Below are 16,904 nucleotides of genomic sequence, written 5' to 3'. Positions count from 1 at the left end.
TAATAATAATAATAATAATAATAACAACAACAACAATAATAATAATAATAATTATTATTATTATTATTATATTATGTATGGTATTCTGTATCTAGGATTCTATCCCCCCTCATACGAAATCTTAATTCGCACCTTGATCATATCATATATCATTTATTATCAACATAGATGGCAGTAACAATGCTAGTGAAGAAGAAAGCAGTTCAAGATAAGGACCAGAGAGAAGGTAAGCAGTGAATATAATTTACCAATATATATTTTATCCATTTAATTCTTAACCTTTCTTAACTGCAACATAATTGTGCCAGTCATTTGTAAAATTCAGAGAGAGGCGTTTCTTATGAGAACAACCCATTCACTGGGTACTCAGCATTATTTGTTTCATAATACCGTGCAATACGAGCATTTATATATAAAGATATGACAACGTTACTTTGTGACATATACGATCTCTGAAAAAGTTATTACTGTTGGCCTTTTTTTATCTATTGGTAGTTAACGTGGATAGTACTACAATATTATCATTTGTGACATGACAAAGAACTGAATGTTACGAAACACAAGAGATGTATGAGAACATAATTATGTGTTATCTTAATAACAACGACTCTTATTAGCTGTGTAAGGAATTTACTTATACCTTGATAATCCCTGTTTTTTATATAACATGTGTTAGTTTATTATTCTTCAGAATCCAGTACCATGCCACAAAACGATAAACGAAACTTCTCATGCAGTCAGTAAGTGATAATGTTACATGTTGCATTCCAGACTTGTTTCTGTTTTACAGCCAGTAATAATCTTTTATAATTCTGTCATTTCCTTCTTTATACTATAATCAAGCCTAGTTCAAGATAAGTAATTCTTGCCACATTTTGTGTGCAGAACTAACTCAATGTGGCTCTATTACTAGAATTAGGTTTATGGTAATTCAGAGATTATTAGCTTATTACCTCTTTAGCCAAACAGAGATCTATAGCAAGACAAACAAATATATATAATTCTGTCATTTTGAGCTTTGTACTTGGTAATCAATCCTAATATCAGGGTAAGTATAATTTTTATACCACATTGTGTGACTCAATGTAGCCCTAGTACTCGAAACAGATTTAAGATAATCCAGCATTATTGTTTTAGCCAAATAGTGACTTATATCAGAATAAATAAATAGAAAAACTCGAAACAGATTTAAGATAATCCAGCATTATTGTTTTAGCCAAATAGTGACTTATATCAGAATAAATAAATAGAAAAGAGTGTAACTTAAACCACATACTGTACGTCTTTTCACTCTACTTTTAAGTCCACCAAGAGGTATTCTCAGTGGCGGCTCCTGCATATTTCTTAAGAGGAGGAAAGAAGTTAACAATACAAAATGACACTTTCTTGAATGAAACATGCTATAACTTAGCCTACATGTAAGATGAGGTAGTGTTGGGGTTGGCCTTTCCTTTTGTATTGCAATAATCTGTTATTGTAAACTGAGTTTCCTAAATTGTCCAAAATATTATATGTTCTCACTTCCATTTATTGTTGAATAATTACACAAATTAACAATTACAAGGAAATTCACAACCTCGCCGCATTTTTCGCGCACACTACAGCATCACATGTGTTGAAAGAGACCAGCTACTAACACGTAACCGGAACTGTTTTACGGAAGTGGGAATAGGAAATAATCTGTTAGGAAAACGAAAACATTGCACTCACCCACGTGGCCTGTGTTGCCATATGTACATTTTACAAGTTCAGTATCACATGCTTTTTAAGAATGCAAGTTCTTGTAAAGTCGTACTACCATTATTGTTAAAATATAGTTTGAGCATGTGAGCTGTCGGTGGCCTATTAATGTTTTTATGTTAAAATAATGTACTTTGGAGTACTTTCAATTTCAAATGTATTTGTACAAAACTGACAACTTTGCTGTCGCTCTGCCTAGAAAACAATGAATGGAAGTGAATTTCAGGGGCCAAAAGATCTGTGATACCGGTACTAATGTAGAACTACTTCCTCTTTGTTTTATGTAAACCCGAAATATCCTCGAAGGTTCAAACCATGAATAGGAGCCTATATAAAGTGCAATAAATAATATTTGATTTATAATTTAAAACTGTTTTATTATGCCTCCTGCATGTTATAGTCTGGTTGAATGTAACATAGCTAGATGGCAGTGGTAGCAAGCTTGCTGCAAGACCAGTTGATTTCTGTCTGCTACACTATTTCGCGCCCATGTGCAGAATCAGAGGAGGAGCTCCTCCCTATATGTTCATTTGCTTGTTTTAAAACTCTGCTTCTTTCTCTGGCCGCTAGTGCGCTGTTGTCTATGTGTGTTAACTGCAGTAAATGAGGAAAGGATTGACTTTTCTCCTCACAAACAATCTCGCATCCTTCTCACAGTTTTCGCTCAGCACATGAGCACGCATCGTTTAAAACTCGATTAACCGAGGTTTCCTGATAGCTGTGAACTCAAAAATTATCGAATCTTCCTCGAATTTCATGGCACATATTTTATTTTGTATTTACTTTCAAAAGAAGAAAAATGTGAGGAGGACGTTCCTCTCTTTCCTCCCCCGAGGAACCTCACTGGGCATTCTGTACTACTACAAATGGTAGTACAAAAGTGTCGATATAATTACTATTGATACAGAACACGATAATGCAGTTATTATTGGTCCAAGGGTTCGGTTTGAGACTAGTGTTGATTAACCCCAACAATTAAGCATAGAGAAGAAGAGTATTTTTTGTGAGCCACTTCCTGCATACTTTAAGTAGAAGTATAAAATTAATGGTGATATCGAAGTGATTAGGTTTGTTTTTGGATACTCATGGTACATCTCAAACTTGTTTGTTTACTTTTGTAAGAGAGTTAATATTTCAAGCAATACATCAAAGCAAACTTTCTGAAGGAGCGACCCACTTTTGGGCGAGATTTCTGTTTGCGACCCCCACTACCGTACAGGTTCATTCATTCATAGTGTTCTGCCCAAGGGCAGGACTTTCAATGCAAACCCAGCTTTCTCCAGTCTTTCCTATTTTCTGCCTTCCTCTTTGTCTCCGTGTATGATCCATATATCTTAATGTCGTCTATCATCTGATATCTTCTTCTGACACGAACTCTTCTCCCGTTCACCATTCCTTCCAGTGCATCCTTCAGTAAGCAGTTTCTTCTCAACCAGTGACCCAGCCAATTCCTTTTCCTCTTTCTGATTAGTTTCAGCATCATTCTTTCTTCATCCACTCTTTCCAACACAGCTTCGTTTCTTACTCTGTCCATTTCACATGCTCCATCCTTCTCCATATCCACATTTCAAATGCTTCTATTGGCTTCTCTTCACTTCGTCGTAATGTCCATGTTTCTGCCCCATACAATGCCACATTCCACACAAAGCACTTCATCAGTCTCTTCCTCCAGAGGTCCGCAGAAGATGCTCCTTCTTCTATTTAAAGCTTCCTTTGCCATTGCTATTCTCCTTTTGACTTCTTGGCAGCAGCTCATTTTACTGCTTATAGTATAACCCCAAGTATTTGAAGCTGTCCACTTGCTCTACTGCTTCATTTAGAATTCGCAAGTTTACCTTCTTTACTTTTCTTCCTATGACCATGCTCTTCGTCTTGTTGGCATTTATCTTCATTCCATACTGCTCACAGCTGTCATTTATCTCCAGTAGTATATTCTTTAATATCATCTCCTCTTCTGCTAACAATGCCATATCATCAGTAAATCTTATATACTTTATTCCTTTTCCTCCTACTATCACTTCTCCCATGTTCTGAAAACAGTTCTTCACTAAATTCTCCAAGTAGACGTTGAACAGGGTAGGTGATATAGGACACCCTTGTCATACTCCTCTATTTCACTCTCTTCTGACATATCTTCTCCTATCCTGACTTTGACTTGTTTCATATAAAGGTTACTGAACAGCCTTCTCTCTTTCCAACCCACGCCAATTTTCTTTAGGATCCTCATCAGTTTATTGCAATCCACTCGGTCAAAAGCCTTTTCTAAGTCCACAAATACTATATAAACTTCTTTATTCTTCTCTAGGTATCTTTCGCCGATTGTTCGTAGCAGTCCAATTGCATCTCTCGTACCTTTTCCTTCCTGAAGCCAAACTGCTGACCCCATTAAAAAATATAAATCTCTGTAAAATTGCAAACAACTATACTTTTATTCAAAATCAATGGATACCACCCATAGCACGATTTTAAACAGCAGTTCTTTTTTTAGTATTTCCCAGAAGAAATTTTAAAATAATCACGAAAGTGGCAGATAGATACTAAATCCGTTTTTAGACCATTGCGTTCAAATGACTTACATAAAAAAGAGGGGAAAAACTCATTGAAACATGTATCTACTGATGGAATGTTGAAACTACATCTTCTTTTTGCATAGAATAATCCAGTTTTGAATCAAAAGAAGTTTGATAACATGTGCAAATTTACATGTAAGCAAAAATAAGTTTCTCATCTGTGACTGTCATCAAAACAAAAGCCAGAAATCCCCTTGAACTTGAAAATAATGTCACTGTGTGTATAATCAATATTTAAGGCTACTTTCTGAAAAACAGGCACATTTATCGCATTAATTATTGTTTACTTTATAACTACTCGAACTTTTTTTTTTTTTACTTTTTATGTTGAGTGTTGTATATTTTTATGTTTCTAAATCTAAATACAAAATAAATGTATGTTAATAAGGCGTTTTTTATTTATTTTGTAAATCATCTCGCAACCCCCTCAGCTCTTTACACGACTCCCCAAGGGGTCGTAACGCCCACTTTGGAAACCACTGCATTAAAGTTCTGGTAGTTACAGCAGTTAGGCCTAAATATTCTGTACTGGTACAAATTCTCAGAAACCATGTATATGGACAATGAACACTCAGAAACTATTTATATGGACAATGAAGCGATAAGAAATTCTAATAATTTATTTATTATGTATATTTTGCTTGGCTTATGTTGAAAAATGTTATATTATGTTGTGTATTCGAATCGTTTTTAAGTTAATAATATGATGTGACTTTTGGGCAATCCTTTTCTTAAAAGCTGCTACCTTATGGTTTAATTATTATGAGAAATGTCTGATAGAACTATTATAATTTCATCCTTTCATAACTCTGAAAGAGATTGTGAATAAGTGGCACAAATGCATAATTTAATGGTATTGTTAATTTGAAACACTCAAGTCTCTGTGTGACAGGTCAAACACTTTAGCATTTAAAATTACATTTTTGCTGGCCCTTTCATTTTATAAAATTCTCTATTACTCTAAATAACATTTGTGTCATGGTTTTACAATACACAGCAATGAAGAATGCCAGCATCAACAGTTGGCACTTGTAATTTCCTTCAATCAGCCTCATCTTGTCAAATATTATCTTGCTATCATCAATCCTATTGATGCTAAATACCTCGCAGTTGATACAGCATCGTTAATTAACCAAGTTAAATAAAAAAGTGTAACTGCTTATATCAATTATTATGGTAACAACACAGACTGTGTTGGCTCCTAACTCCAACATGTTGCCGACATAAATGAATTGTCTGTTACACTGCAAGAGTTTTGCCAGTGTTTCGTTCATAGTTATGCCATGTGCCTTGGATTGTTTGATAGCACTATTGTGTACAATGGTGATGTCTCTCTCACATCGTACATAACTGTTGTTGTTTAGTCAACTGTCTGAAGACAGGTCTGAACTTTATAAGGGATATCAATAAAGGAAACACTCATGAGGCAACTAGGCTAGGAGATAATGGGGTAGGGTGGCCAGTTCCTTTCCTCCTCCATTACATATATCGCTGATTAGCTACATATTACACTAATAAGTCTTCAGATATATACAAACAATTTTGTTCTTCCTCTGATACATATCGTCAAGTGAGATGTACTGCCTGATAATGGACGTACAGATATGGAATTAAAATTTGGAGCGAGTTTTGATGGGAGTCCAGCTGTATATAGGCAACAATTTCACATGACTATCCACAAGTAGCATATACACAGGGGCTCTTGTTTACTGCATGTGCACAGTGTGTTGTAAGCAAAACTTATACAATAAGGGAGCTCCAAATTTTACTTCTATTTTTGTACATATTAGTCAGAATCTCAATCAGAGGAAAGTGTACATAATTATCGAACATAAATATTTGCTGTTCAATACTGTTTGTCATTGTAAAGGGGGGAGGGAGTGAGAATGGTTGAAATGTATATTTTCTACAGTTTTTAAGGTAGAGACTTCATACAGTAGAACTTGGTTATAACGATATCCAAGGGACCTTAAAAATTATGTTGTTATAAACGAGTGTCGTAGTAACCGAGATTCACATTATCAATCTAGTGAGGTGGAAAATGAAAAATGACAAACTTAATTAGACTTATTTTAGATTTATGTATTGACTTTTAAGCCTACAATGAACATAATAAAATACACGTAGGCCTACAATAATTATAAATACAGTATTCTGTATTAAAACAGTTTGTTCAGTACTCACCAAACTACTTTACTTGGAAGTGAAGTAATCAGGCATTTTACTCTGTTGTCTTCTACTTGCCCAATACACACTTTCTACGTTCTATGTTCATAATTTCAGTTGCAATTTCACTTCATAGAACACGTTCATAATTCTAATGACTTCTAAAGCATCACTCACTTCTTTTAGTAGCCATACTGCGTTAAAATGCGTGCACTTAGTGAAAACTTCCTGTCGAAACTGATCTAATACCGCATGAATTCGGGCAGGTTACAATGGGGTGGGGAATCCGCCTGCATTCCAGAGGTCTATGACAGCAGGAGACTGTAAATAATTTGTCAGGGTCAGATTTCAACAAAATATTTCTTAAAATACTTTGGTCCTTAGAAAATCTTATTCCAAACTGAGGTTGAAAATGACGTTATATGCGAGGTAGACGCATATGCGTTTGTCGTATTAAGCAAGGGAGGAAAGCATATGTCTTATGGGGAATTAGTTGGGACCACAGAATATTTGACGTTATAGGCGAGGTGTCGCACAAAACAAGGTCGCTATAACCAAGTTCTACTATATTTTGTAAATCTCATCCCCTTCCTATAATTATTCTCTCATATTAGTTTCATTATGATCAGACGAATGGTTTTTTAGTTATTCAAGATTTTAAAATAAAAATTTGCATATTTTCAAAAGCTATCTTTTATAAAATTTAAGTTTCATGTATGAGGAAAAAAAACTGAATAGCCTGAATTTGAACATATAAATGGAGAGAAAATTTTGAAAACTTACCATATTTAAATTCGAAATTTAAATTTATGGTGTTAACTCAATATGTTTAATTTTTTAATTTCGAAAGTTTTTAGTTTATAAAAGAAATGTAACTGTGGTTTATTAACCACAGTTTATAGAACCTTCAGAAAAAATTTCATGTTCCTAATGTCAAAATTGTGAGAGCATTTGAATCGCTCCATGCAGAAAGGGCTTCAGTCACAAATTTTGAAAAAACGAGATATCGATGGAAATCATATCTTTATGGATGGTTCCATCAGCCTATGCAGAAAGGAATTCAGTCCAATGCTTGGAAAGACAGAAACTGAAGCGTCAGGCTCAGAGTTATATGCAGAAAGGAATACAAAGTACAGACTGTTTTCCTTAGTTTTCTCAAAACCAGGTCTAATGGACTGAAGCCCTTTCTGCATGGGGCGATTCATTTATACTTTGAACATGAGGAAATGCACTGAAAAAAAAAAGTGTGAGAAAACAGCTTTCAGAGTTTGCATGCCATTCAAATTAAAAAACATAGCCATTTAGATATGACGTAATTTTTAAGCTTCCAAGCAAAGCAGAGCATTAAAACTTGGTTAATATGTAAATAAGATATTGCGTATATATTTTTCAGAAAAAAAAAAAAAAAAAAAAAAAAAGAAGGAAAGAAAAGAGGCGATTATTGATTGAAAATTACCAAAATTTCACCTCTCTCCTCCTTTAAGGTATGAATTATAAACCCAAACACATGCATACAACATCTAATCTAGTTTTGGCTTTTACTAAGACTAAGATAAGCTGAGTCTGTGGTGAAATTGTTGATAAAAATTTTGACGCATTTACTTACCCACAATATGCTCTCTCTGTAACTGGCACATGGGAGTGCTTCGCCCACCAGTCAAGTTGTCATTTTGTGGTAAGGAAATAATCTACTCACTCAGAAGTGCATACCATTTCTTGATGAAACAATATCCAAACATAACATTCGTACAATAAACACATATAACCCTAATATACATGAAACAATTATCTCCTGTGAAAGTTTCTAAGCAATTCTCAAAAAAGTCTGATGCTTTTCGGATTCTCAGAGGGAGAAACAGAAGAAGATTACACATCTCCAATTCTACTCTGAAGCAGTCACTCGAGATAAATAGTTCCCATATCTTCGGTTTCAATATACGACTGTTTTCTGTATGGACCATTGTTTGATCGACAAAATGGTCTGGAGCTTGGTGACTTATGTTATCTTTGTAGTTTTTCCACTATGATTATTTTAATACTAGTATACCTACTAGTTTGCATTAAAGAAACTTCTTGTGTACTCTATCATTATGTCTTGTGGTATGCTGCAGTGATGTCTGGTGAACTTAAATGAAGGATGTGCTGTCCAGGAAAGACATAGTTTAATCACTCCTTAAAAGTGATCTGCGAGTGTTAGTCTGTATGCTGTTATGGCATTATATCCCTTATGCGAAATTTATAAATACAATGTAGTCGAAATCACTTTGATGATTTTGAATAATAATTATATTACATGTTATGCACATTATAATAGTCGAAACGTGCAATTTTAGTTGCTTTTACTTGAACATCAGCTCCACTCTTCTTCTCAATGACATTACATGGCATGTTTTAAGTCGAGCAAACCCTTTCAATTGACAAATAAAGTCACTCCTCAACCTCTCTTGTATCTTGAGTGCTTCGAAGATAAGTGTTGAACCTCCTCAGGGTAGAAAAGAAACGTTGAATGGGGCTTACAGTGCAAGGGATAGTCAACAATAACTTAACAAGGTTGTACACTTCACTGAATCCAGAATAGTGACCATTTTCACTCATAAAACTAAAGAGTTCATAAACGTGTTTTCCATAGAATTCTGGAGATGAGTAGAGATCTAAAAGCTTGTTCTGAACTGAGTCCGGACATTTCTTCTCATATCCTTTATATTTATGGTGATACAGTAATAAAATTGAAAATATTCCAGTTTGTCAATTTGAAAAAAAACCCATAATCAATCTGAAAAATTATACATCCAATTATTTTCTTGTTCTTTTCCACTGGAACAATGCTGTTTAGATTTCTGATGGCCCTCATTCTTCTGTGTCAAAGCATTGAACCATATTGATGAAAACATTCTTCTCTATGATATCGTAATTTATCGTTTCAACAACATTTACAAAGAACTAGCAAAACTCAATCTGTATTCTTTGACTGTATGAGAAAGTCTAGACGTAAAATTCCAGGGTTACAGCAACTGTCGGTAGTCTGTTCTGTTCAAACTCCTGCAAGGTGTGTGTTCTTTTGGCAGACTTAGAGAAGAATGCAGAAAAAAAATGTACTCTCTGATTACTGATAACCTCTGCTGTAAAACAAGATTCAGAGCTTGAGCATAACAGTGTGTGAAGACAGCCTTTGGATATGATGCAAGAACTTTCGTTTTCACTAGGTTCCATCATAAGTTTGTCCTACTAATTTATCTGCAATTAATAATAGTCTTCATTAAACACAATGTTTACAACGTTAAGCTATTTTCTATTTGTTCTGGAGCCTTACCTCGGGACCTTAGAGAATGAGGGTGATTGCAAAGTATTGGAGGAATGATGATGATGATGATGATGGCGAGAGAAAATAGAATAACATCGAGAGAAACTCCTTGTACCCCCTTTGTCCACCAGATAGAGATCAAAGATCAAACACGGGTTGTCATGGTGGAAGACAGAGAAGCTAACCACTCAGTCATGGACGAGGACATTTATCTGCAATTTCAAAGTCATTAACCACATTCTGCACATGAGAAAATAATTCATCATTAGTCCTATCGACACCCTAACATCTGTAAATCCCAAAAGTCTTTCACGTATTTTGCTTTCATGTACACAGCATAGAAATTTGATACGGTAGTTGTGATTTATACAGAATACCTGTTGTTTCATGAAGTATTACCACAGTCTATACATACAGTCTCGAAGCTCAATACGTATGAAATATGCATCCAATGACAGTTGAACTTTAGCTGCTAGCAACTAGGATTGCTACTATCGCACAGTCTATTGTTCCTAGTACTCTCAGTTGCTAACTGCTTGGAGCGCTGTATCACGAGAAATGCAAAAAATCACCTCAAGCTTCGTGACTGTATGTACTAGACGTGGTTTTACTGAAACAAATGTAGTCGAATTAATTTAATCTCTTATTTTGCATCTGACAACGTGAGAAACAGCTTTATAAAATCATGTTTATGGTAGCAGAAGTTCCTTTAGAAACTGTGGACGAATTTAGATGGCTCTCAAAAAGTGGGGCATATTTTTTCAGCATATTAATAAATTCCAAGAAAGTTCTTCTATTCAGATAACTTGAAGACGCATCACAACTCCCTGAATGGGAATTCCTGATTAGTTAAATAACAAATTGCATCAATAATTATCCGTCATAATACTTCTCTATTTTTTTAACCAGTTCATTATGTTTGTTGATAAGATAACACTTGAATAGTGCTGGTCATCAAGTAACAAATCAACTCGCTGTTTTCCGAAAATCTTTAGTCGTAAAAAACAATTAACATGAATTTGCGACTTAGAACGTTTCTGTTGAGCATAGGGTAAATGGTTTAAATCTGCAAAATATGGTTTATTTCAAACTTCACTTTTGTTGTAAAAAAAAAAAAAAAAAGGCATAATCGCAACAGAGCCAACAAAACAATCTGCTTGAAGTTTCACATCTTGTCAACCAATGCATCTTATCAAATTGGGAAATGCAAATATTCCTATTATATTACTCAATTTTGATTCTGTGAAGAGTTTCTAAATCGGGTAATGGTGAAATAGATCACCCTTTTCTCTCTATATCTAATTTCTCGTGAAATGGACACAACGAAAATGGCTTTCTTTGCAGTTCCCCTACACTAATGTTTTCTTTCATAACACTTATTAAACTCTAATACTACATATTACAGAAGTGTTGAACACGCACAATTAAATACAACATTTTCAGCCTGTCACCTTATGTTAGCCTGGTTGCCATCTGAGCGGTGTTAATACAGAACAGCCCAACACGTTCAACCCCCTCTACAACTACCAGCTCAAACAGCTAAAAATATCTAGTTTGAACTGCTTACGTGACCACCGTGGTGTTCTGTGAACTGTCCATTGTATGGCTTACAAGTGTATTGCAGGAAGTATCAATAGCTCTTGCTAAGTGACAGGGTATGGTATTGTCCCCTTGCCTCACCTCTCTCTCAGCGACTTGGTTGCCTAAACTCTTGCCTATAAGATGAGCTATATTAATGCAGAACAGTCTCTGAGCAAGAGTACTTATATGCTTAAACCAAGAGGATAAAATAATTGAATTATCCCATTTGTACTGGGTGTGCGTCACACATCAAGCATACCTGGAATATAAGTCCATGATATTCTGGTACTTTTTAATAGTTTGAAAACGTTTGAAAATGCCTTACAGTGGGATTTTTTTTCGATTTTCTTGAATTTTTATACAATTGTTTGGAAAAGTCAATTTTGCCATCTGGTTTTGTTTGTGACGTGCAATGCATGTCTGCAGCATTATTTTCCATTAATGCAATATTTCTCTTATATATATATATATATATATATATATATATATATATATATATATATATAAATTAGTATTACATTGTCCTATATACTTCCGTTTTCATCCTCTTGTAACTGAACGACAAACTTTGCAACTGCTTATTGACCAGTTCTTTCACAATATTTTACTTAATATTTATTCGGAGCATATTATGCAAATCTAGTCTTTCAGGTAAAGCTCCCTGTAAAGCAGATTTGAATAATTTCAAGGGAAAAATTGTTCTGGGGCCGGGTAGCTCAGTTGGTAGAGTCCTGGTACGTTCAACCAGAGGTCCCGGGATCGATACCCGGTCCCGGAACAATTTTTCCCTTAAAATTATTCAAATCTGCTTTACAGGGAGCTTTACCTGAAAGACTAGATTTGCATAATATATACGTCACTGTGTACGTTAACAGAAAACCACAATTCCAAGTCACACAGAGATTGTATGCACTCAATGTGGGTCTCTGGTGTTTTGTCAGCCCACGCGAGTTGTGTGGATATAAAGGGAAAAGTTGAGACGGTGTGAAATTATTCGGAGCATATTGTTCATTCATATAACACCACCGCTTTAAGATCATTGTAATCGGTGGTTGTCTTATGTTGAGTGTACACAGGGACTGCATGAGGTAGACAAGTAGTCACAACACTATCTGCACTAGAGATGGAATAAACTGTTCTTTTTAAAAAACAGTTTCGACTATAACTGTTTCATGAACGAAGCTGTTCCAAAATAACACTTTCAAAGAAACAGTTTCATAAGAATATGTTTACAACATCAGTACCAACTTTTCCAAGTGTTCCAACTGTTTCAACCTCTCATCTGCTTCGGGAACATGTTTCAAGGCCCTTGAATCATCTTTAAATCAACTGTTCAGTGTATTATGACGACGAAAGTCATTTTTCGTAGGTTACTGTTAAGGGAACAGTAAATAACTACAATTCAAAATAAATTTTTAGTAAACAATAATGCATATAACTTAACCTTAGGAGAGTTTAATAACGATGACATTAGCCGATGATATTTTTCGCGGCATATTAATAATTAACACTAAGTTAAGGCACCATGAACATATTCTCCATCAATGGACAGCTAATAATTAGGAGATTTATTAGGGAATTTGATTCGTACAATTAAATTGCGCTATCCTACATAGACTGCTGTTGCACGAAGGCCGTGTGGAACATGGATATTATATCTACTTTCGATTGGAAGTCAATGATAGCGCTACACATGGGCTTTGCAGACAACAAAGAAGAGGAAAACTGTTGAGAAATTGAACTTTTTATCTCTTGGAACCATGTGGAACGTTGAAGTTATCACTGGAGCAGTGTAACACTCTTTGGAACAGTTGGAACAGGTTATATCACGAAACTGTTTCGTATCGAAACAGTTTCAATTGTGAAACAGTTTCAAATAAACTGTTCCAGCTTTTTTTACCCATCTCTAATCTGCACATATCTTGTTTTTATGTTTGGGTTCCGAAACCGCCAGCCCTGCCTATAACCAATACTTTTTTTTCAGTCCTAGTTATTAGATAACGCAATTCCGACCTACGAAGAATAATGTACAAGCTCAGGATGTGGATCGAGGACACTAAAATGGAGTTTACTGCAGCTGTCTAAGTATATCACAACGGTAAATGAATATATCTACTTTATTTGTACTACATATTTTTACCATCATCAACTTCTAGAATTAGACCTTTAGGCCTGTTTCGTCTCCAGAAAGTTCTACAACTGGTCTCTTTTTATTTTTTTTTGTCACTTTAAAATAGTAGTGTACATTTTTACCAATAGAAGGATTGAAGGGAAATGAAGTGAACTGTTACCTTAGGATTTAAAAAAATCAAATGAAATGCAACAAACAAGAAAATATACACTCCAAAACTGTGTAAGTTTTATATTATCAACATTCGAATGGATTACACTGTTAACAGTTGCTGAATAAAGCAGATTCTTCATTACAAAATATTTATTTCTTTTTGAAACCAGCATATATTTTTTATTCTTAAAACAGTAAATTTGACTTTAATAGATAAATTCCAGGTCATATTAACTATCAATATCAATTATGAAAGAGACTGGTTTGTCATAGATGTTTTTATTTTGGCAATTTATAACCATTCCTTGTGTTCATTCACAGCAATTGGTGTTTGTTACATTATATTAACTTATATTATTCTTAAGTTAGATTATTCTTAAGTTAGATCAACTTTTGCATAATTCTTTCATTACCAAGTGAAAGTTACAGTTCATTAAGCACTGCAACAGATGTGGTCTTTCTTTAATTAAATGTATCAGGGCAAGGACAAATAATTACCGGTATGTAAGCTAAATAGTCCACATCATATCAGATGCATCAGAACGACATATTAATTTAACAAATCAATTTGACAGCAATGTACTTCATTACCCCAAATACTCCTCTCCAATATAAATAAGAGTAGCAATCGACATATTTGGAACACACCCTCCCGATACTTCTATATAAATGCATTACACTTATATCTATAAATATCATATTTTCAGACTTAATTTCACGAGATTGTATCCGTTTATTATACCAATTAATGATAAATGAACCTGGATGAAATGAACGTGAAGCTGCATCAAAACATTTGTCTGATGAAGCGAGTTGAATGAAGAAGACCAGTAGATAGAACAACTAGTCATAAGATATCTAATTCTCATACTTCACCAAAATAAAGCAGATTTATTATCATTCGTGTGAATTAGAAATTACTTTAGTAGACAAAGAATTAACAGTCAGAAATAGACATATGAATTATAGGTCAACATGGCCAAGAATATACGACACATCATGGATGTGGGTTTGGGAGAGGCACAAGGATTTGCTCTTTATTTCTTTCAAATTAGTTGCAAGATTTACCCAACATTATTTCAGAACAACGGTGTCCTTTTCCAAGGAAGCATTCATTCATTAAAATCAGTTTGAGGACATCATTCTATATTGTATTTGATAACTATTATATCCCACATGCACTCTTATTACATTAGTGGGTAATTACATATTTTTATAGGAAAATACTCCACATCAAAAACTCAATTACAAAATTAAACTCTACCGACTCAAGTCTTGTATCAATTGCCAAAATAAAATAACCAATTCTTAATCATAATCCAAATACTTTTCATCATAAAGGAAGACGAAATTCGTAACTAGTACAAAGGTACATAGTGCTCATACCCAAAGATGATATAATGGCCGCTATACAAAGTATCAGATATTTTCATTCCACCAGTGAGGCAGTGAAACTTACCTTATAGATGACAGCTCTGAAGACTCCTTGCAGCATCTTTCTACCATCAGCCATTTCTTCGTGAAAAGATTTGGTGATATAGTAGGTTAATGCCAACCTCGATCCTAAATGTGGGACAGAAAATGGACATCATATATGCACACTTTGCTGAATAGATAAAAATACATTTCCAGTGATTACATGCAAACATATGTCATGCAATATTAGATTGAAAACAAATGTACATAAATTACTTATCCTGCATGATTTTCTGTAAGCAAATTAGTAAAAAGAGATTACTACCACAGGAATGAAAAACACAAAAACAAATGTTATAATATTGGTTTAATCTCAACACATTTAAATGTAAAGCATTTAGTTATAATTCATATGAAGAGAAACCTGAAAATTAAAACAAGTTTTAATACTGTAGGCATACTTCAAATCTCATTATAATCTGTAAGAAATCATACAAGTCTCATCATCTATAAAAATGCACAAGTTATTTTACTGTATCTAATTGCAACCATAGATTTATTTAAACTTATCACTATATGACCATGAATGAGAAATAAATACCTATTGTCAAAATCACGAAAATAAGGATAAAAATAAATAATCAAATCAAAGATAACTGTGATTCAAAATCCATCTATACTTTATGTCGGCACAGTATGTTTCAACTTATCTTACAAAATGCAGCAGATTTGTCATGGGAAAATTCATCAAGCATATAACTCAACGACCAATCTGAAGTCCATTTATTTTACCATATATTTCACATTTTAGAACAATATGTTTTCTTCCAATGATAGCCATTTACTAATGTTTCAAAACATAGTATACACTGCTAGATATAATAGTTGCTTGATGTATGATCTCACTTCCTCTTTCATTAGAAAATAACCGAACATATCGATGTTTTAATTATGATATCAGGGTTTTTCGAAAGTAAGAGGTATCTTAAAATATATATTAATATTTTCGTTAATTTTTTAACCTATTTGGAAACAAAAACATCCAGTATGTCAACAATTTCTTTTTTTAATATTGTGTTCATTATAAATGTTGTATGTGTCTGCCACCTTCTTTTACCTACTAGTAGCAGCATCTCTTCAACGATGAATACTGTAGTCCTGAGTACGTGTACTGGAAGAACTGCTATATTTTGAGTGATGGATTCCTTCAACTGATGAATTCATGTAAAGCTCTTTAAAACGACCTTTTTTTTTTAATAATTCCAGAAAAAAAATCCGTAGTAATAATATAGTGATCTTGCAGACCAAGATATAGGAAATACTATTAATAACATTTCCATCAAAATTGCTGCTTAAAAATAGTTTTGCTGGTTAAAAAACATTCACCATGACAAGTGAATGCTCACATAAAAAAAATCTATTTCCTTTTCTAAGGAGATGTGTGTCCGGGTTTTCAAGATATCATACATATAAATTAACGAAGATATGAATAATGTAAATTATCTCTTACTTTTGAGAAATCCTACATTTAAACAAAATGATATCACAAAATATTTATTACAAGATGGACAATGATTAAGTTACTTCACCCCAACGAAATAAAGATCAATGTCTGACAAAGTGCCCACGGAACTTTCACATTCATGGTATATTTCCACCTAAAAACAAAAGATGAAATAAACAGGTACATATTAGTGTCGACTATATAATTTCCTTAATATAATCAGTGTTTATTCATTCAAATTATAAATACAGAAGAGATCATCAAAGCAAGGAAATAATGTGAACTTTGCGGTACTTTATTGCAACTGCATCCACTTTCTGAAGAATAGTACAATAGAAACAT

The 16,904-nt window shown here is 33.9% G+C and overlaps 1 protein-coding gene across 1 annotated transcript in view; it reads right to left on the bottom strand.

Annotated features, from left to right (window-relative positions):
• Positions 1-13,905: 13,905 nt before the first annotated feature.
• The window catches only part of NaPi-III (Na[+]-dependent inorganic phosphate cotransporter type III), a 93,347-nt gene continuing 90,348 nt past the window's right edge, over positions 13,906-16,904 (bottom strand). The window contains exon 15 of the mRNA XM_069826279.1: positions 13,906-15,205. The gene's annotated coding sequence lies outside the window, so the exon portion shown is untranslated. The remainder of the gene's footprint in view (positions 15,206-16,904) is intronic.

This window comes from Periplaneta americana, chromosome 5 (assembly GCF_040183065.1).
Source record: "Periplaneta americana isolate PAMFEO1 chromosome 5, P.americana_PAMFEO1_priV1, whole genome shotgun sequence".
NCBI classification, from domain to species: Eukaryota; Metazoa; Arthropoda; class Insecta; order Blattodea; family Blattidae; genus Periplaneta; species Periplaneta americana.
This window is presented reverse-complemented; position numbering and strand designations above follow the sequence as displayed.